We start from the raw sequence: 22,475 nt of genomic DNA on the forward strand, positions 1-22,475 counted from the left end.
AAGAAACAGCTCTACCCTGTACCTAGAGTGTAATGGACACACACGTGATAAAACTGTATGGAACTAAGCACACGCAAGGACTAATGAGCTGTGTCAATGTTAATATTCTGACTGTGATATCACAGTATGGTTTTCCAAGATGTTGCCCTTGTGGGAAACTGGGTAACGTTTAAAAACACACAGGGTCTCTGTATTGTTACTTACAAATTCTCTGAATGCATAATTATCTTAATAAACATTTCAACTAAAGGCAACCCCCCCTTTTTTTCATTGATTTCTTGGAGATGGACCATTTGGGGTTGCCCTTGGTAGAAGATAGTGGGTGCGCTCGGTCAAGGCTGGTTCTAATCTTTGGTCAGGTTTTACATGGGCTGTGAGTCTTGGGTGGACCATAACCCACCCGTTTAACACAGCCCAGCCTTGACAACATCATAGTCCCAAAGCTAACCATCCATGTGAAGTACACAGATTTTTTTACAGCTTTCTTCTCTGCCACATTGTCTTCAGATAGATCCTGTGACGAACCTTCTGTCTCTCTTACCTGAGGCCATGCCCAGAGCTCTGGATGTCTCACCAAGCCCATGTTTTTGGTTTGATTGTCTGGTGCCACATTCTCAGAAATGCCAGGGTTTTTTGTTTCATTTATTTCTTTAAGTATACAGAAGCTTGAGTGTCTTTTCAAGAGCCCACAATGAGTTCAGAATCAGAGTGTACTTTTGTACTTTCCTAACCACAAGAAGTTGAAGCTCAGTTCAGTCGCTCAGTCGTGTCCGACTTTTTGTGACCCCATGGACCTCATCATGCCAAGTTTCCCTGTCCATCACCAACTCCCAGAGCTTGCTCCTCAAGTCCATGGAATCGGTGATGAAGAAGTTGAAGGATATTATCAATACCTCCATGATTATAGTAATAATCTCTCTCTTTGATCCTAGAAATATAGGCTCTGAAATGTATACACAAAACGTTCACACAGTAATAATTACGACTGCAGAGTAAGCCTGCCCTATATAAAGCAAGCACTGTGCTTAGTTCCACAGACTTCTTTTACCCCACAGCCCTTAACTTTCCACTCTTTTCTCTTAAGCTATGGAGAAAAATTAAAAAAAAAAATAGTATTCTCCTGAGTGATGTCCTAGTCTTCCCCTTCGGAGCAGAAGTCCCTCTAGGGCTTCAAGGATATCAATTTATTCTGCAACAAGACAGAGCTTTCCCCGGGAGTTGCTGTTACATAACGTTGAGAGAGCTGTCCTCAATAGAGCAGGCTGGAGATTGCATTAAAGGAGATGCCAACGGCTCCTGTTGAGAATTAGGACAACCTCACTATTCACTGCTCAGGCTCAGACCTCTCTTGGCTCTGATGATCCTCTGGAATCTCCTTTCTCCCTCAACTGGGCCCCCCTCTAACTCTTTTTCTGAAGTTCTGATGCCTCTGATGCTTCCATCCTAAAACTTGGAAAAAGAAAAAAAATGACAAATATCTTAAGTGCCTTGCAATTACTGCACGGCTGCCCTGGCGCTCACTGGCTCTCTAATGAATCTTCCAGCTGGCCTCTGCTATAGCCGGGGTGAGCCATGGAAGACTTCATCCTAACATAACCCGAGAGTGTTAGGAACCAGAACAGAAAGCTGCTTGGCCCCTGCCTCCTAACTCTGTGGGCTCTAGCGTCTTATCTTTACAATTTCCCAATGGTGGGAGCAAAGCAGGGTGCGCTCTAGTTCATTAGACAGAATGTGCGTATACAAAGCTACAGGAAGATATTTTATAAATGAATGCCGATATTTCCCCTTCCAATGTAATTAGATATTCTGTTTCTATCTAAGGTCCTTATTACGCCAAAAAAGAATAATGAAGCTTTCAAACACGATACAGCTGGGCAGATTTCAGCATCCGCACAGAAAAGCCAGCCTGCCAGCCCTCCAAGTTTCAGAAGGAGGAGGCTGGAGGGGTGGGCAGAGGGGGAGGAAATCCAACTCCTTTGTGGAGGAGAGTCGGAGGGGGTCTAAGAAACTCCCCATCCAAAAAAAAAAAAAAGACATGCGGGGTTAGCTGCCTGTTGTCTAAAATTTTTAAAGGCAGAGAAGGTTTAAATAGGGGGCCAGAGGAAGAGGTGAGTCAATCCCTCTACTGTTTTAGGAAAAACCAACTCAGCTCATGCCTGGTTTTATCCCTAGTTTCCCCACTCCACAGGCTCCACTGAGGAGACCAGCGAGCTTCCAGGGGGTGCAGAGAGTTTTGATCACACAGTAGGAGAAAGATAATGAAACTTAGCTTCAGCATCCGTGGAGATGCCCCGCATAGAGCAGATCTACTGTGGGGAGGATCTTTTTGGAATCCTGTAGGCGCTGGAGGGACTGTTAAACGATGCAGTTTAAAAAGAGGTTCATATGCCTTATATGTGGAATTTTAAGGAAAAAAAAAAAGAGATACAAATGAACTAACAAAACAGAAAGAGATTTCCAGTCTCAGAGAATGAACTTATGGCTGCCTGCGAGGAGGGACGGGGGAAGGGATAGTTGGGGAATTTGGGAAGAACATGTACACACGGCTATGTTTGAAATGGATAACCAACAAGGAACTATTCTAGAGCGCATGAAACTCTGCAGTTGTTCTGTGGCAGCCAGAGAGGAGGGTGGTTTGGAGGAGAATGGATACATGTATATGTATTGCCGAGTCCTTTAGATGTTCACCTAAAACTATCACAACATTGTTTGTGGATTAGCTATGTTACTGTCGTTTAGTCGCTAAGTCGGGTCTGACTCTCCTGTGACGCCATGGACTATAGCCTGCCAGGTTCCTCCATCCATGGGATTCTCCAGGCAAGAATACTGGAGTGGGTTGCCATTTCCTCCTCCAGGGGATCTTCCCCACCCAGGGATCGAGCCTGTGTCTCCTGCATTGGCAGGTATGTTCTTTACCACTGAGCCAACAGGGCAACCTGAACACAAAATAAAAAGGTTTAAAAATTTTTAAAAACAAAATAAAAAGAGATCATACAGATGATACACCAGCCAAGACCCACACTGAATACCTACTGCCCTGAGGATGGGCGTCGGCAGTTTGGGGGGGGTGGGATGGGCTGTGGGGGCAGATAGCCCAGGATGGGGTGAAGAACACGGGAACTGAAACCTAGACCCCCCCCCCCTTTGACTGTGTAATCGGGGCCAAATCAGTTGGCTATTCTGAGCATCTGTACCCTTTCCTTAAAATATGTATGAAACTCACTGCACTAAGTTGATGTGGAATTTAAATAAGGTCCATACAACATGTCCAGCACGTGGTCATGATCAACAAATTTTAGCCCCTTCCCCAGACCTGATTCCTGAGCAAAGGCCCCACCATCTAAAGCAATGCTTTGTTAACTCATACATCAAAGATGCTAGAAACACTTCATTTTCTAGAAAGAACTTAGTGTCCATTGGATATTCCTTTTGGTAAATTAAGTAAGCACTCTTTAAAAATATGTAAATCTAGATTTCCTGATAGACTCTGCATTAGATGGTTGATTGGAGGGAACACACCAGCCAATCCTCCTTTTAATCTTGGAGGCCTCAGTTTAATTACTGTCCACGAATCCTCAGTTTAATTACTCAGCTCAGAACTCAAGAGGAATTGTATGACTCCAGCCCTGGGTAAGCCAGCTGTCTAAGAAAGTAGGAATGGGGACGGTTATGCCTTTAAGGTCCTTTCCACTCTTCCATACCTGGAGGAGTTGGGGCCATGAAGAGGACAGCACGAACAAAAGTGGGGATGTACCTGGGCTCCCTGTAGAGACTTACCCAGGTCACACCTACATTCTCTCTATTAAGGAATGTACATAAGAAATGTGTCTTATTTTTCCGACGTATTTCACTTCGTCTGATAACCTCTAGTTGCATCCATGTTGCTGCAGATGGCATGATTTCATTCTTTTTAATGGCTTAGTAGTATTCCATTGAGAAAAGCAAATACCACGCATCACTGTATGTGGGATCTAAAATATAAGACAAGTGAACCTGTCTACAAAATGGAGACAGATTCACAGACATAGAGGACAGACATTCGGTTTCCAAGAGGGAGGAGGGTGGGGGAGGGGTGGAGTGGGAGATAAAGTGAAAGTGAAGTCGCTCAGTCATGTCTGACTCTTTCGGCCCCATGGACTGTAGCTCGCCAGACTCCTCCGTCCATGGGATTTTCCAGGCAAGAATACTGGAGTGGGTTGCCATTTCCTTCTCCAGGGAATCTTCCCCACCCAGGGATCGAACCCAGGTCTCTCGCATTGCAAGTGGACACTTTACCATCTGAGCCACCAGAGATGCCTCCAGGGAAGCCCAGGGAGTGGGAGATTGGGGTTAGCAAATGTAAGCCTTTGTACATAGGATGAAAAAACAACAAGGTCCTACTGTATCACAGAGAACTACATTCAGAATCCTATGATAAACCATAATGGAAAAAAACATAAAAAAGGTGTATATGTATATAAGAGCATCCTTGGTGGCTCAGATGGTAAAGAATCCATCTGCACTTCAGGAGACCCAGGTTCAATCCCTGGGTTTGGAAAATCCCTTGGAGAAGGGAATGGCTACCCACTCCAGTCTTCTTGCCTGGAAAATCCTATGGACAGAGGAGCCGGGTGGGCTACAGTCCATGGAGTCGCAAAGAGTAGGACACTAATGAGCAACTAACACTGTCAGTTTTCACTTTCAATTTCCATGAACTGAAACCTTTCTGTACCCCTTAAACAACCCCTACAGCAGCGAGTTTAAGATCAAAGGTGACTTCATGTGTATAATTGAATCACTTTGCTATACAGCAGAAATTAACACAACACTGTAAATCAACTATACTTCAATTTAAAAAAGTTTTTTAAAGAGTGTAAAGAAAAGACGTGTTTATAAGAATAGATATTCGAAAAACAAAATTAGCATTTTATTTAGCATTAGCAAAATATCTGCATAATAATAATAACATCAACACTTACGGACTGGGGCTGTATGACTGGCCCTCCTCTCTCTAGGCTCATTATAACTCATTATTAACTTGCACCATCTGCCCAACAGCCCCACCAAGGAGATACTGTTATTACCCTAATTTTAGGGATTAAGAAACTCGGACCCAAGAGAGAGTCAATGAATTATACAAGATCCCAGAGCCAATGGCAAGGATCTGGACCCAAGGCAGACTGGATCCTAAGTCTGGGCTCTCGACTGTTCATTTGTTTCATTGGATCATTTGTACAGTTTTCTTGCTCAGAGAAAAGCCTTTCCCTAATTCCAATCTTAAACCTTTAGATCTATTTGTTCAGTATGTTTGCAGGGAATTAAGTAGCTGGAATAGTCTCTGCTGAAAGCAGTTATGACTAAATTTGACATTCAGGTGTATGAAGCCTTGTTGATTTTATTTCCAAGTGAAATAACTTTTCAGTTGGTTTATTGGTAATGATATTTTAGCAATTTGTTCAATGGCAGATAAGTCCCACTGAAGTTATTCATGTTATGAAATGGAAGAAAAGTCATTACTTTCATTAATTGTCTCTTAGGTTATAAAAACCTAACCACAGAGCATCCTGCAGATACCACCCATGGGACAGAGCCAGACGGGTGGGCTTCAGGCTAAAGCAGAGCCTTTGGGCACCCTTAACTGTAGTTTCAGGGAAACAAGGAAGGGATAGGAAGACAAAGGGATAGGAACTGTAGTAAAAATAAAGTAACTTGAGTAGTATCAATAGCCAGTCCTCCCATGGTGTTCACTGCATGGAGCTGTTGTCTGCCCTTACGTGTGGTGACTCAGCTTGGTCCTAGGAAGGAGGCCTGGTTCATACCCCCACGTCAGGATTATCTGATAATCTTACAGAATTCTAGGGCTTCCCTGGTGGCTCAGATGGTAAATTGTCTGCCTGCAATGTAGGAGACCCAGGTTCAACCCCTGGGTCAGGAAGATCCCCTGGAAAAGGAAATGGCAACCCACTCCAGTACTCTTACCTGGAAAATTCCACGGATAGAGGAGCCTGGTAGGCTATAGTCCATGGAGTCGAAAGAGTTGGACATGACTGAGTGAATTCACTTTCTTCCTTTTCTTTACAGAATTCTAAAAGTTATCCTTTGTTTACCCAAATCAGAACACTTCTGTGGTTTTTGGGTTTGGTATAGGCCCGAAAGTAATCACTGATCAGCAGGATGACCATGGGCAAAGCAGATTACATCTCTGACCCTCAGCTTCCCCTTCTGTCTCCCACAAAAGGCACCATCAACAGTCCCTGGGATTGTGTGTGGGCTACACAAAACAATGGAGGGGTTGCGCTCACAATTCCTGGCACAAGGTGAACAGTGACTAGCAGGCATGGCTGTTATCTGCATTGTCCTAAAAGTGAGCAAGCTAAGAGCTATTTGTATTTTACCTAAAACACAATTTTTCTCTCTTTAAGCAGCTTCTGATGATGATACCAGGGCCAGGTGCTGTATTAACCTCCCAGGGCCTCCCCAGCAAGAACCACAGTGAGTGGCTTATAGCAACAGGAAGTGATCATCTCCCAGTTCTGGAGGCTGAAAGCCTGAAATCAAGGTGTCAGCAGGCCATGCTCCTTCTCTGAAGTCTCGGGACGATCTGGTCCAGGCCTCTCTCTCAGCCACTGGTGCTGTCCCCAAGCCTTGGGGTTGCCTTGCTCGCATCTGCATGGCTCCAGTCTCTGCTCCCGCCTCACATGCCTTCTCCTCTTGTGAGTTTTCTCTCCCACTTGTAAGGACTGGACTTGAGTTATTGCTCTTATGACCTCATCTTAATTTGATTACTCTGCAAAGTCCCTACTTCCAGAAGGATGACGCTCATGGGAACCAGGGAATGGGACTTGAGCATTCGTTTTTGTGGCACACAATTCAGCTCATCACAGGTGCCCCCAAAGACCTGGCTATAGACCTGTCACTGGTGAGAATATAAATCTGCAAACAAAACCATTTCCTATTAACTTTGTGGCATGAGAACACCGGCTTGGGGGTGACAGTCTGCCACTTCTTGCTTAGTTTATCTTTTTCTGATTCACATGTATTCTTTCTCAAGAGCTACAAAATCACAACCTAACAACTTTGGAAAATCTCAGGGTTACACTGAGAAAAGAAAACGTTGTTCAGTTTTGAATATTTGGCAGCGGAAACTGTTCAGCTGAATCTATCAGCCAGTGTGTTCTGGTGCCTGCGCATCCTCACCTACCTACAGGGCGGCTCTTGAGTGTGGTGCTTGGAGCACCTGGATGCAATTAGCCCCAGCATCTACCACCATCCGCGGAGGAGAGGAAGATTAAAGCCCTGAACCATTTTGATCCTTACTGGAATTTGTATAATTAGTCCGAAATAATTACTCAAAAAAATCCCCTGCTGAAAGCCTTTGCCCCCTTACGGTTTCATGCTGACAGTGTTGGGGAACACTGTTATCTGCCTCTCAGGGGCAAAGAATGGAAGCAAGTTCTGTCTACCTGACAAATGGTTACTGCCGCCTCTGGGTGGGGCTGCTTCTGCCAAACCACTCTGTTCTGAGTGGGCATCCATCTCCCCCAGCTTTTCCTGCAGAGATGCAAGAAGGGGCAAGACCAGGGGACTCACTGCTGCCAGCAGGGAGGGACTTTTCCCCGAAAGCACAGGTGGGTCAGGGGCTGCCCCAGATATTCTGTTGACGGAAAGGAAAACTGAAGTCCAATGAGACAGCTAGAGACAAGACAGGTCTGAGGTCTGGGTCTCCTGATGATTGAAAACCCCAAACCTCGCCTCTGTCTCACTCTCCCTCACCCCCAGGTAACCAGTCCTTTGCTTTCTGTCTTTACAGGCTTGTCAATTATAGATGTATCATGCATATGGTGGGCTGCCCCTGTGGCTCAGCTGGTAAAGAATCCGCCTGCAATGCAGGAGACCTGGGTTCAATCCCTGGGTTGGGAAGATCCCCTGGAGAAGGGAACAGCTACCCACTCCAGTATTCTGGCCTGGAGATTCCCATGGACTACACAGTCCATGGGGTCACAAAGAGTCAGACATGACTGAGCGACTTTCGCTTCATGCATGTGGTACAAATAAAGAATGAGTATTTGAAGCCCTTTTCCCACCACGGCTATTCCCATATTTCATATTGTATTCTGATCTTGCAACTGGTGTTTTCCAAGTGGCAGGAGGTAATATGAAACATCGCAGTTTATCTTTACCATTTTTATGTTCTGCCTGACAAAATTATGTTTCACTTGCTATCTTACTGAGCTTTTCCGTAAGCCAGGCTCTGCACTGGTCCCAGAGACTCCCCAGTGTAGGAGATGGAGATGGATGTTCCCACAAGAAGCTTGAGTTGTATAAAGAACGTGATGCACATAATGTTGAATCTCGTGTTACTTTAGATCTTCTTCTGGATACTGCAGTGTGCCACTTGCAAGAGGAGGTTTTTCCATAGGGCACTTTTTAATGGGCCTTATGCTTGCTTCTTGGAAGTAAAGCTGTGACAAACCTCAACGGTGTATTAAAAAGCAGAGACATCACTTTGCCAGCAAAGGTCCATATAGTCAAAGCTGTTTTTTCCAGTAGTCATGTACTGATGTGAGAGTTGGACCATAAAGAAGGCTGAGTGCCAAAGAATTGATGCTTTTGAACTGTGTTGTTGGAAAAGACTCTTGAGAGTCCCTTGGACTGTAAGGAGAGCAAACCAGTCAATCATAAGGAAAATCAACCTTGAATATTAATTGGAAGGTCTGATGCTGAAGCTGAAGCTCTAATACATTGGCCACCTGATATGAAGAGCCAACTCATTTGAAAAGACCCTGATGCTGGGAAATATTGCAGGCAGGAGGAGAAGGGGACAACAGAGGATGAGATGGTCAGATGGCATCACTTACTCAATGGACAAGAATTTGAGCAAACTTTGGGAGATGGTGAAGGACAGGGAAACCTGGCATGCTGCAGTCCACGGGGTTGCAAAGAGTTGGACATAAGTTGGCAACCGAACAATAACACTTAATTCTGCAGGCAAGATTTAGTTATTTGCTAACAGTCAGGGAACACAGGGCCCTGCTTTCTGTCTATATTAGAGACACTTGAGTTCCCAACTCAGGGTGATTGCCTGCCTCCCGGTTCTTGTGGCCAAGGCAGTGAGTGTCACTCCTAGGCTGAGTGTCTGGTCATCTCACTAGCACCGTACTTGTCACCACACCTGCCCATTGCCCTTGACTCTGGGCTACTCTTCCTCACTCTCTGCCAGGTTGTCCACTCTGGTGCCCTGCAAAGACTGGGTCCTGTGAGATGTACTGGTGTCTGCAGAGGTGGGGCCAGAATTGGCTTCGAGCTTTTCTAAGCATCTCTGAGTCATGGAGTGAGGGCTGGGTCTGCAGAGACACAAGCCCTTGAAATTCACATGACATGCCCCAAATGTGGCCGTTAGACTCTCCGTCTGCATTATCACTACTGGGAGGTTTTTCATCTCGTTTTTGGATTTCTAGTATCTTTGAAAGTATTTCGGGAAAATGAATTTAGAGAAGATTGCCACACAGATCCTGCCTATTGCTTAATACACAGAAACGTATTAAACTCCATCTCAAAATGTAAAGCATGCCTTAGCATGCCAGTGAGATAAGATGCAGGCCCTCTAGTACTTTAGAAAACATATGACGTAATTTGTCTCCTCTGAGCCAAGGGGGAGATGTCTTGATCGTGCAGCTGTCCTGTACACAGTGGGACAGTCACCCAGGTTGAGATGATTTTGTAAAGAGCTCCTTCTGGTCCTTTGAGAGCCGATCATCTTCCACGGGATAAGAGAAAAACCTGCCAAAGCTCTTTGGGGAATGATGTTGTCATGAATTGTTAATCATCGATCATGTCTGATAAGTACGGGGTGAAGGTTTTATATCCTTGAAAGCAGTCTTTCCGTGCACCGGAGTTACACCGCTGAACATGCCCAGAATTAGAAGCGACGCTTCTTTAAATGCAAATTGCTTCAGAGCCATTTTCCAACTCCTAAAAAAAAAAAATGTGCTGTCAGCTCCAAGAAGCCACTCTCTCCTGATGGATAATTCTTGGGTTCATTTGCTGCCAACAGTAACTGAGCCGTGGCCGCCTCCTTCATTCCTTCCCCAGCAGGCAAATAGAGTGGTTACCGGGAGAGAGGAGCGTTCCTCTCCCAACACCGTGTGCTGTCTACTCAGCATCACGTGAGTGTGAGCTGTCGAGCCAGGCTCCAAGCCACAGATCGTCATCAGCAGAGAAGGGAGTGGGGTGACGCATTATCTATTTTCTGAGCTGGCTTTGGTTTGCATATTTCTCCTCTAGCATAGACTCTCTGTCATCTGCACCTCTCTCCCCGCTCCGTGGAGAAGATGGAGATTCTATCTCACAAGCATGTGTGTCCCCAGGGAACACAAGATGGAGGTGGGAAGGGTACAGGAGCGGAATCCCAGATCCATTATTCTCACACCGAACATGTATGGGCTGGGTGTTGCAGGTTGGTTCTCGGATGTGGACTTGGAGCCGGAGATTCGTGCATTGGGACATTTCTCAAGGACTTTGGCATGGTGGGGGGGTGGTGGCTGACACCCATGGGAGGGAAAGGAGGCAGAAGGGCTGGACAGAGCGAGAACCTGACAAGGTCCTTGGCAGACCCTCTAGGATGCTCTACTGCTACTAAGTCACTTCAGTCGTGTCCAACTCTGTGTGACCCTATAGACGGCAGCCCACCAGGCTCCCCTGTCCCTGGGATTCTCCAGGCAGAAACACTGGAGTGGGTTGCCATTTCCTTCTCCAAGGATGCTCTAAGGCCAGGGTAATTCTTCAAGCTGTCCCATGTTGGGGAGGGGGGGCCGTGCCTTTATGCCCCCGTGTTGATCACTTGTGGGATGTGGCTGCCTTTGGAAGGAGGCAATGTTTTAGCCCAGGCAGTCACCCAGGAAGACTGAGGATGGATGTCTGTCTGCCTGGCACTGAGCCCAGGATCTGGGGCCTCCTCACTGCCAGAGAGAGTCTGGACAGCGCTAGATAGCATCCGTTAAACTGCGTGACATTGGGAAGCTCCGGGCCCACTGACAGCCTCAGTCTCCTTATTGAGAACTGCATGATTATAAGGCCTGCTCACAGAGTGGTGAAAAGGGATCCCGAACAATGTAGCACGCTGAAATGTTTAGCTCAGTAAGTAACAGAAGTCTTCCCCAGTGTTGACTCTGGAAGATGAAAGAGCAGATGTCATTGTTTAGAGAAGGCTCCGATCTGGCTTAGATCCTACAAACTAAGTAAGTGTTAGTCGCTCAGTCGTACCCGACTCTTTGCAACCCCATGGCCTGCAGCCCACCAGGCTCCTCTGTCCCTGAGATTTTCCAGGCAAGGATACTGGAGTGGGTTGCCATTTCCTTCTCCAGGGGATCTTCCAGACCAAGGAATTGTACCTGGGTCTCTTGCACTGCAGGCAGATTCTTTACTGACTGAGCTACAATCCTACAAGCTCTCTGCTTAAGAGAAAAGATTCTTTATATATGTGTGTGCTGTGCTAAGTTGCTTCAGTTGTGTCCGATCTGTACAACCCCATGGACTGTAACCCCCCTAGGCTCCTCTGTCCATGGGGATTCTCTAGGCAAGAATACTGGAGTGGGTTGCCATTTCCTCCTCCAATATATATTATATAAAGATGGATTCTTCATTTATACATATCTATAATAGCATTTATTTATGATTTTTGGCTGTGCTGGGACTCTGATGCTCTGCAGGCTCTTCTCTAGTTGTGGTGAGTGGAGGTCACCCCCTACCTGTGTCTGTGGGCTTCTGGCACCAGCAATGTCCCTTGCTACGGAGCACAGGCTCTAGGGTGTGTGCACTTCGGTTGTGGCATAGGGGCTCAATCGCTGTGGTTCCCGGGCTCTAGGGAGCAAGCTCAATGATTGTGGTGCGCAGGCTTAGCTGCTCTGGGGCACATGGGATGATCTTCCCAGACTTGGGACTGAACCTGTGTCTCCTGCACTGGTAGATGGATTCTTTACCACCCAGCCACCAGGGAAGCCCGAGGACAGAGTTTTAAATGTACATTGCTTGTCTGCCCATCACAACCTTGTCAGGAATTGAAGTTCATTCCCTGGTAGAGCTTTCTGACCTCTCCCCACCCTGGGGAGGGGACTGCCTTTTACGTGAACCCCCTTGAACTAGCTTCCTATGGTGGTTGTAACACATTACCATAAAGTTGGTGACTTGAAACAATACACAATTATCCCCTTAAAGTTCTGGAGGTCAGAAGTGCACGGTGAATCTTACAGGGTGAAAGTGAGTGTGTCAGTTGTCCGATTCCTTCCAGAGGCTCTACAGGAGGCTCCATCCCTGGTGTTTTCTGTCTTACAAAGGTCACGCTGTTTCCAGGGCTTATGGACCCTACATCTCTCGCATCACGTGTCTTTCTTCCCCTGTTCCTCACATCACCACCTCACCTTCTTCTCCTCTGTAATTGGCTCTCCTTCCAGCTTCCCTTCACAAAGACACTTAGGATGGCATTTCAGGCTCACTTGAGAGCCTAGGATAGTCTTCTTACATCAAGATCCTTAATCGTACCTGCAGTGTCCACTTTTCCATTAAGGCAGCATACATGGGATCTGGAAATTAGAAGCTGGATCTCTTTGGGGGCCGTTATTCATCTTGCCACACACCCGCAACTCTTTCTGTCTTTTAAGACTCATGGCCATCTGCCAGCCCGTGAACTTCAGGAAGACAGTGAACTTCACCTGGCTTTTTCCTTCAGGACAAGCAAGTACGTTCCCAAAGCACTTACATGATTGGAGCCAAAGCTACTGAAAGTGAAAGTGTTAGTTGCTAAGTCGTGTCTGACTCTTTGCGTCTACATGGACTGCAGCCCACCTGGCTCCTTGGTCCATGGGATATCCCAGGCAAGAATGCTGGAGTGAGTTGCTATTCCCTTCTCCAGGGGATCTTCCTGACCCAGAGATCGAACCTGGGTCTTCTGCATTACGGTGGAATCTTTACCATCTGAACCACCAGGGAAGCCCCAGTATCCCTACCCCAAAGCAGTCACTCATTGTGAGGTCCATGGGGTCATGAAGAAGGGGTCGGATATGACTGAGCGACTTCACTTTCACTTTTCACTTTCATGCATTGGAGAAGGAAATGGCAACCCACTCCAGTGTTCTTGCCTGGAGAATCCCAGGTATGGTGGAGCCTGGTGGGCTGCCATCTATGGGGTCGCACCGAGTCAGACATGACTGAAGCAACTTAGCAGCAGCAGCAGCAGCAGCAGCAAGCTGACAAGTGCTCCATGGGTGAGAAGCTAAGATAAATGGTGTTTTTGCTCCTTCAAGAAGCAGTAGATTTGCTCAAGGCCATTAGCAGTCCTTCTGAGTCCTCCCCTGACTTCATGGCCAAGGACAATTCCACCTTCAGCAAGCTCCTTTGCATGGAGACGGACCACTGTACCAGTGTGGATCTGCAGGATTTCTTCCTGCTGACCTCATTCCCTACTTCCACCTATAATTGTACATACCAAAGTACTAGTGTCTTGCTTTGCTCAGCTTCAGTACCAAGTAGGGTCTTCACAGGTGACACTAGTGATAAAGAACTTCATACAATGCAGGAGTCATAAGAGACGCGGGTTCCATCCCTGCGGGGTGGGGGCTGGGGGTGCGGGTGGGGAAGAGCCCCTGGAGTAGGGCATGGCAATCCACTCCAGTATTTTTGTCTGGAGAATCCCATGGACAGAGGAGCCTGGTAGGCTGCAGACCATGGGTTGCAAAGAGTTGAGCACAACTGAAGCAACTCAGCAGCAGCAGAAGTACAAAGTAGAACCTAAAAAAATTATGATTAAAAACATAATTATTATAGTTAAAGCTATGGTTTTTGCAGTAGTCATGTATGGATGTGAGAACTAGATAGACATCCACTCAACTAGAAGGCTGAGCACCGAAGAATTGATGCTTTCAGACCACAGAGAGTGTGGAGTTCTGGCATAAGGAGTGTGGTTGCTTCCGAGGTCTGTCTGTCCCCCAACTCTGTTTTCCTGGAGTACCTCCCTGTCTCCTAGTTGCTGGGGGTCATGTTGAAGGATGGTTTGTCGTCCTCTGATCCCAGGGCCGTAGGGAGGTCTGTGGTGCAGGCTGGCCAGTCTTATAGCCCAGCCCATTGACAAGGATGAATTGTCCCAAGGGGCAAAGGTCCACCTGGGCCATGGAGACCCTTCCATGGGTAACTTCATCCATGTTGAGAGCAAAGAGTGTCTTTTCTGGCAAGGGGCTTTCTGAGTCAGGAGCTGGAATCTGAATCTGAAGCTGATGCAACTTCATATCTAGAAAGACTTTTCTAGAAAGACCTGAAAGCCCCAGCCTGGGCATAGAGCTGAGTTCCTTCCATAGAGCAGTGAGGGCCAGCCATTCCCCACACCATCCAGCTGCAGCCAGTTCCACACTCCACGGTCGACACTTCCCACCCCTCACTGTCCAGTTGCTCAGCGTTCCACTAAGGGCTTTGAGTCCATGAAGCACTGGGTCCTGCTGGACTCTCATTAAGGAAGAGCACATGCCACTTCCTTGAAGACGTCTGCAGGTAGGAAGAGAAAGGCAAGCAAACAACACGCTGAGAAAACAAGCTGAAACACACAAACTCAGTTTTGCCGAGCAGGGCTCTCGATGGCAGATGTCTGCATCTTATCGAGGCGAATCCAGTGCGTTATGGTCACTTCGAATATGCTTGTACAGGTTGCCTTCTTCTTCCAAGGATGCTGGGAGATGAACTCAGTCTTTGATGTAAAATAACTTAATCACGAAGTAAAATACAGTGAAGAGAAAGAGAGGGCAGGGGCGAAAGAAAGGCATAGACTTGAGATGATGTAGAGTTAATAAAATATACATTGGCTCATAAAGCTTTGTTTGAACCTTGTATTTTATAAATTTAGTCTTATGTAAACACAAATCAGTGCTGTGTTTTATCCCCCCTCAGTTCAGTTCAGTTCAGTCACTCAGTCGTGTCGGATTCTTTGCGACCCCATGAATCGCAGCACACCAGGCCTCCCTGTCCATCACCAACTCCCGGAGTTCACTCAAACTCACGTCCATCAGTTGAGGGTAATTCACACTGAGTCCTACAAAATCAGAGAAAAAGAAATATCGTGTATTAACTCATATATATGGAATCTAGAAAAATAGTACCAATGAGCCTATTTGCAGGGCAGGAAAGAGACACAAAGTCAGGGAACACGCAGCAAGGGAAGGGGAGGGTGGGATGAATTGAGACTGTTGCCCTGACACATATACAAAGTGCTGTGCTCTGCTATGTCTCTGTCATGTCCAACTCTTTGTGACCACATGGACTGTAGCCCACCAGGCTCCTCTATCCATGGGGATTCTCTAGGCAAGAATACTGGAGTGGGTTGCCATGCCCTCTTCCAGGGGATCTTCCCAACCCAGAAATCGGACCACAGTCTCCTGCATTGCAGGCAGATTCTTTACCAGCTGAGCTACCTGGGAAGCCCGTACATACACTGCCATGTGTAACATAGATAGCTGACAGGAAGCTGCTCTATCGCACAGGGAGCTCAGTGTGGGGCTCTGTGATGACCTAGAGGGGTGGGATGGGGGAAGCGAGGGAAGCTCAAGAAGGAGGGGACGTATGCATAGTTAAGGCTGATTCACATTGCTGTATGGCAGAAACCAACACAACATTGGAAGGCAATTATCCTCCAATTAAAAAAAAAAAAAAGAATTCTGCAGCTCCAAGTTCCAGTTTCCCAGGCGTGCTTCCCTCTGGGCTGCCGTGGCTTGGTCTGTCTTTGTGGTGGAGCCCGGAAGGCAGAAGACACCTCCTGAAACAGGAGCTGCAATACCCATGCTGTGGCTCTGTCCTCTCTCCATCTTTGGAGGAAACATTATGATAAAGCCCCTGTGAAACCAAGCATAATAACTGTGAAGATGAGCGCACATTATGCTTCATAACGAGGCCGGCGAGACACATCGGAACAATCTGAAGATGCCTTTCTCCATCAGCAGTAACTCATTCCAGGGCAGCCCGAGTTTAAGGTGGAGGCCCACGGAGAACACTGCAAAGCTTCTTGGAACACTTCAGCCCAACAGAGAGCGTGCACGTGCCACTGTGACCTTTGTGGAAATGAAGAAAAATGGCTTCAAATATTGAATATTTAACAAAGTGCCTCGGTTCCTGCCATTAAAGGAAAGACGATGCTGATGACTGCTTTCTCGTTTCAGAGGGGACAAAGTGAACCTTCTTCAATTCTGAGATTCAAACTAAATGCCTAACTTGCTGGAGTATGGAGGTTTGAAAAACATTTTCTATATCAAAATAATAAGAATATTTGTATGGTAAGACCTGGTGTGTGAGTGTGTGTGTGTGTGTGTGTGCACTCAGACTCTTCGTGACCCTATGGATTTTAGCCTGCCAGGCTGCTCTGTTTATCGAATTTTCCAGGCAAGAATACTGGAGAAGGTTGCCATTTTCTACTCCACTGGATCTTTCTACCATCCCAGGGATTGAACGTGCATCTCTTGTGTCTCCTGCATTGGTAGGCAGCTTCCTCACCAATTAACCATGTAAGGATATTTTAAAATTTTTGAATGGCCAATTGAAGAAAGAATAAAGAAAGTATTTAGGAAGAATAAGAGTAGAAAACATTTTCCACTCTGGGAAAACTGGAAGAAAAACAAATCATATGGTTATAGCTTTTATGTTTATGGGCAATATGTAAGAAAAATACACATCTAGGAAATAAGGGTGCTTTCTGCTATGAAAATATAGTAAAAGTCAATACATTAGAGACTTCCCTTTATGAATTTATTTTTTCACTGAATTCTAAATTTCACCAATGTAGTAATTTGGAAGAATTTTTGCTATATCTGAATTTGCATGAGCAGGATGCCTTCAGGAGAGGTGACTGCCAACCGGTCAGAAGTCATGTTTATGCCTTCAACCCCTTGGACCACTTTCCCTGAGAGAAAAGGAAAGGTAACATCTGATACCCCAGGGATGTTTTAAAGGATGTGCATCCTGCTATGGTGGGCCCTCAGATGGGTTTTCAACTCTAATGGCAGAAAGTGAAGAGGAAATAAAGAGCCTCTTGATGAGGGTGAAAGAGGAAAGTGCAAAAGCTGGCTCAAAACTCAACATTGAAAAAACTAAGATCATGGCATCTGGTCTCATCAATACATGGCAAATAGATGAGGGAAAAAGTGGAAACACTGACAGATTTTATTTTCTTGGGCTCCAAAATCACTGAAGATGGTGATTGCAGCCGTTATGTTAAAAGATGCTTGCTCCTTGGGAGGAAAGCCATGATAAACCTCGACAGAATATTATAAAGCAGAGACATCACTTTGCCGACAAAGGTCCTTAAAGCCAAGGCTATGATTTTTCTAGTAGTCATGTATAGATGTGTTGAACCATAAAGAAGGCTGAGTGCCAAAGAACTGATGCCTTCTAATTGTGGTGCTGGAGAAGACTCTTGAGAGTCCTCTGAACAGCAAGGAGATCAAACCAGTCAATCCTAAAGGAAATTGACCCTGAATATTCATTGAAGGACTGATGCTGAAGCTGAAACTCCAGTCCTTTGGCCACCTGATGCAAAGAGCTGACTCAGTGGAAAAGACCCTGATGCTGGGAAAGACTGAAGGTGAGAGGAGAAGGGGACAACAGAGCATGAGATGGTTGGATGGTATCACCAACTCAATGGACATGAATTTGAGTAAACTCCAGGAGATAGTGGAGGACAGAGGAACCTGGCATGCTGCAGTCCATTGTGGGGTCGCAATGAGCGGGACACACAGCTTAGTGACTGAACAACAGGAATCCAGAGGGTGGAATTTCAACCAATAACTCTGCTTCCTTGGCTTCTTGGTTCCTAGTTCTGCCATTCAATGCCCTCTTGGGAGACTCTGAATTAGAACCGAGTTACATGAAGGAAGGCAAGGCACTAGGCCCCCATTGGTTGGTGTCAGATGGTGACAGAAATGCCGGGCATGTAGTCTGAAAACATGGCTGCAGCTTCCAGATTTAGGAGGTGGCTCCAATGTCTGCCTGATGCCTCAGCAGCAACGACAGGGCTCCTTTGATGTCGGCAACAACCCTGCAGCTCTGCGGCCAGCAGTTCTGCAGTCATCAGCACTGTGAACAACTCCCTGATTTACTACAGAGGAGAAGAGTCTGGCGACGGGGCTTTGTTCCTAGCAGAGTCACTAGGGCCTGCTTCCCCAGCCTTCCTTGATGGTTTGTGAACATATCCTTTCCTGCATTAGGTTCCTTTTTATGGAAACCTACTGGGGTGGCTGATATTGTCAGCAACTAGACCCTAACTAGGGCAAAGAACTCCCCAGAAATGAACTCCAAAAGCCTGAGAGATACTTTATTCCAGTTACACACACAGATTTCTTTGTGCAAAGAAGGTAGATCAAGAGAAGCACAGACTTGGTTACAGGGACTCGGGCACGTGGATTCATGCACCTCTGATGACACATAAGTAGCTACTGTCACAGCTAACTGGGGATAGAAATCTCCAGGCTTTTCCATGAAAGCTTGATTGGGATGAAGCCACCCAGCTTTCTTTAGAAGGTTTGGTGCAAACCCAGCAGGACCCCATATGGGGAAATACTCCTGTCAGTATCGTGACTTTAGGATCTTTGCACATTACAACAGGCTGGTTTAGCAAGGCTGGGGTCTTTGGCTAGAAGCTGTAATATGGGGCCTGTTAGCAGGATATGCTCCATAAATACAGTCATGGTCAATTCAATTCTTCTCACTACAAGGGCTGCTCAAATCAGGGATCATGAAAGCCCTCTTGATAAAATGCAGGTTCTCACTTTAAAAAGTCAGAGTACTTATGGGAGGGGTCACTTTTCCACACCTGAGTCTCATTAAGGATGGTGATTGCAGCTGGCTGAAGTAGTGCTATAGAAATTATTGTGTAATATGTTTTTTCATGGAGATCAACTGCAAAGAACACAGAGAAGTTGAGTAAGTAGAGCTTGCACAAATCCCCTCATATATAGTGAATTAGAGGGAGTTGCAGAGTTGCACTGGGGTGAGGGCACCGGGCTTCTAGTTATGGTACTGAATAATCTAATTAGCTGAATGGTCTTAGGAGAGCCATTCACCTCTATAAGTCCCAGCCTTTTTGTTTGTTAACTTTGTCAAGTACTAAAGTGACAAGCTTCCTGGGTGGTGCTAATGGTAAAGAACCCTCTTGCCAATACAGGAGACTGGGGTTCAATACTGGGGTCAGGAAGATCCCCTGGAGGAGGAAATGGCAACCCACTCCAATATTCTTGCCTGGAAAATCCCATGGATGGAAGAGCCTAGTGGGTTATACTGTCCATGGGGTCCCAAAGAGTTGGACACAACTGACTTAGCACAAAGTAACAAGCTCCTTTCACCTGTAAAGCTCTAAGATTTATTACATGTATCCATTTGAAAAGTCTTTGCTTTTTAAATATGCCTTTAAAACTATTCATCTCTTGGATGAAAAAAAAAAACCTACCTCCATCAAGTACGAGAAAACTGGTCTTGTAGTGAAAAGAGAATTGGCAATGGAATAAAACTTGAATGTAAAACTTAGCTCCTGAATGACCTGACTTTGTGACCCTGGGCAGCTTAATGAATTCTTCAAGGCTCATGCTCTCTCTCTTTTTTAAAATAACAGCTCTCTTATCTGTTCTCTGGGGTCATGTGCTGAGTAAATATAACATGAATTGACAGTGTTGCAATTAATAAGGTTTTATAATGAGAAAGCATGTTAAAGAAAAGGGGAAATACAAATTACACACTGGGAGAGAAAATGTGTGCAATACAACTGACAAAAATACAACATGCCAAAAATATAGAAAGCAGAGAGAAAGAGAGAGAGACAGAGACTGCAGCTGACAGAGGAAGAAACAGAGAGATGCTAAACATCGCGGGTGACCAGAAAGACGCAATTCAAGACCACGATGGGACACCATTTTTCAATCGTTTGGATGGTAATAATTAACAAAATCTGAAAATATCAAGTGCTGAAGGGAATGTAGGTCTGTAGGACTTCTTACCCACTGAGAGTGTAGAGTCTACAATGGTGCAGGTATTTTGGAAAACAGCATGGCATTCTTGCTAAACTGAATCATCCACATACTCAACATTCCAGCGCAGGCATTTCCCTTGACCAGGAGGACACCTGACACATGGACAAAGGGGGCACATATGGAACTGTTCGCCAAAGACTGGGGACATCAACCAAAGAAGAGGCAAATCTACTGTCCAAAGTGGAACCCGTGACAGCAGACAAGATGGGTGAACTACCATCGAACAGAGTTTCAAAGGATGTAAGCTGTGTGATATGAAGTTTAAAAAAGTTAGTACTAAAAGTTTACATAAAACATACCTTTTATATAAGGCAAAGACGGTCCTTCTCCAGGGGATCTTCCTGACCCAGGGATCGAATCCAGGTCTCCTGCATTGCAAGCAGATTCTTTACTATCTGAGCCACCAGGGAAGCCCATTTTATAAGACAAAAATAGCTTTAATATTAATATAAATGTTAATGATACATAAAGTTACAGTAAAGCTACTAACAGGTAACGAGAAGATCAAACATAGGATTCAGGGTGTGGTTGCTCCGGATGGGTGACTGGGGGTCTGTGGATGTTAGATGAAAGTCATTGTTAAGGTCTTTGGGGAGGTGGAATTGTGGGTGCTTATGGCATTGTTAAAACAACCAAATAAATAAAACATAAAGCAAATCATGCATAGCTAATGATGAGAGTGTGTTATGAGGCGAAAATTATGGTTAATCCAATTCTTGCACCTGGAGTCCAAAAGAAGAACGTTCATCCGTAGCCTTTACAGCACCTGCTGCGTTTCAGGTGTTTGATGGTATTATGATTGCCACCCACCATGGAACTGTAGCAATTTCATCCACAGCTCTGCCAAACAGGTGAAGTTCAGTTTTGCAAACAGCTTCCTCTCTCTTTTGTTGAAGTGTATTTTTGCTCCATTCATATGACGTCAGTTCAGTAGGATCAGTCCTTGAGAAGCGCTGCCTAAGTATACAAGTGTGAGGCTCTCCTTAGACGTTCTACACTCTCTAAGACTTTAGACATAAATACAGACCAGACAGGGGCTCCTGCAGGTAGCTAAAATCTGACTGTGAGTGGACAGGAGGTAGATCAGAACTGAGTTCATTCAGATCCTTGGGTCACTTTATTGTTTAGCTGCTAAGTTGTGTCCTAGTTTTGTGACCCCATGGATGGTAGCCTACCAGGCTCCTCTGTCCATGGCGTTTTCCAGGCAAGAAGGCTGATGGGGTTGTCATTTCCTCCTCCAGGGGATCTTCCTGACCCAGGGGTCGAACCTGTGTCTCCTCTATTGGAAAGTGGATTTTTTACCACTGAGCCACCATGGAAGCCCCACTTGGATCACTACCTCCTTTTTCTTTTTTCCTTAGGACTCCTTTAGAGCCATTTTAGGTTTACAACAAAATTAAGAAGGAGGCAATAGAGATTTCCTATACACCCTTACATGTGCAAGCCCTCCCCCATTATCAGTATCATTCAGCAGATTGGTACTTTTTTTTTTAACCAAGGATGGACCTACATTAACACATCATCAGCTCCCCAAGTTCATGGTTTACCTTAGAGTATGACTTCACTTTATTCTTTCTTAGAATCAAAAACGCCCTCTCTCCAATGTGATTTGGAGATTCACATGCTATTTGAGTCAGACCCACTCAGCCCTTACCGCAAATCAACAGCTAGTTAGTTGGAGAACATCCCATTCAGACTCAGTGGTGCCCCATCAGGTGGTCCCCTTGCCACTGTCTGATGCTTAGGACAGTGTAGCTCATATAATCTTTTATTTTAAGAAGTATTTGAATGTAGACTTTATGCCTCCAGCTAGACATTCATTCAAGAAATGAATGTTTCCCTTTCAGTGTGGCTTATGGTAGAGTGAAGGGGTCTCACCTGGAGAGTATTTTATGAAGTGGTCTGGAAGCTCTTGATCAGGGGGGCAGCATGTGGTGAATGGGAGGCAAGCTTGTACACACTCACCAGCCCAAGTTTCCACTGGGAACATGACAACACATGGATGAGCTTCTTTTAGACCCCATCCCACAAAAGCAAGGGGAGTGGTATTGATGTTGGTGGTCTCTAAGCAGGTCTTGCAGGGCAGGGAGGTGGCAGGATCCAGAAGTGCTGCTGATAACAGAGCTCTTTGCAGCCTCTGGCCGTGTCTGCAGTGCACAGCAATGTTTTCTTTTGTTTGTTTGGATCAGATCCATTGAGGTATATTTTGGATCATTATACCCAGTATGTACATAGAGTAAAATTCACTCCTGTAAGTGTACCATTCCATACATTTTGGATAAAACTTACAATCAAGTTACCACTGCTGTAATCAAGAGATAGAAGGGTTTTTATCACCCTCCAAAGGTCTCTTGGGCCCACTGTAGTCAGCCATGGGGTGATCTTCTCCCTCTGTAGTTTTGCCTTTTCCAGCAGGTTGTACAAATGGAATCCTAGTGTGTAGCCTTTTGA

Source organism: Bubalus kerabau, chromosome 18, assembly GCF_029407905.1.
Source record: "Bubalus kerabau isolate K-KA32 ecotype Philippines breed swamp buffalo chromosome 18, PCC_UOA_SB_1v2, whole genome shotgun sequence".
NCBI lineage: Eukaryota > Metazoa > Chordata > Mammalia > Artiodactyla > Bovidae > Bubalus > Bubalus kerabau.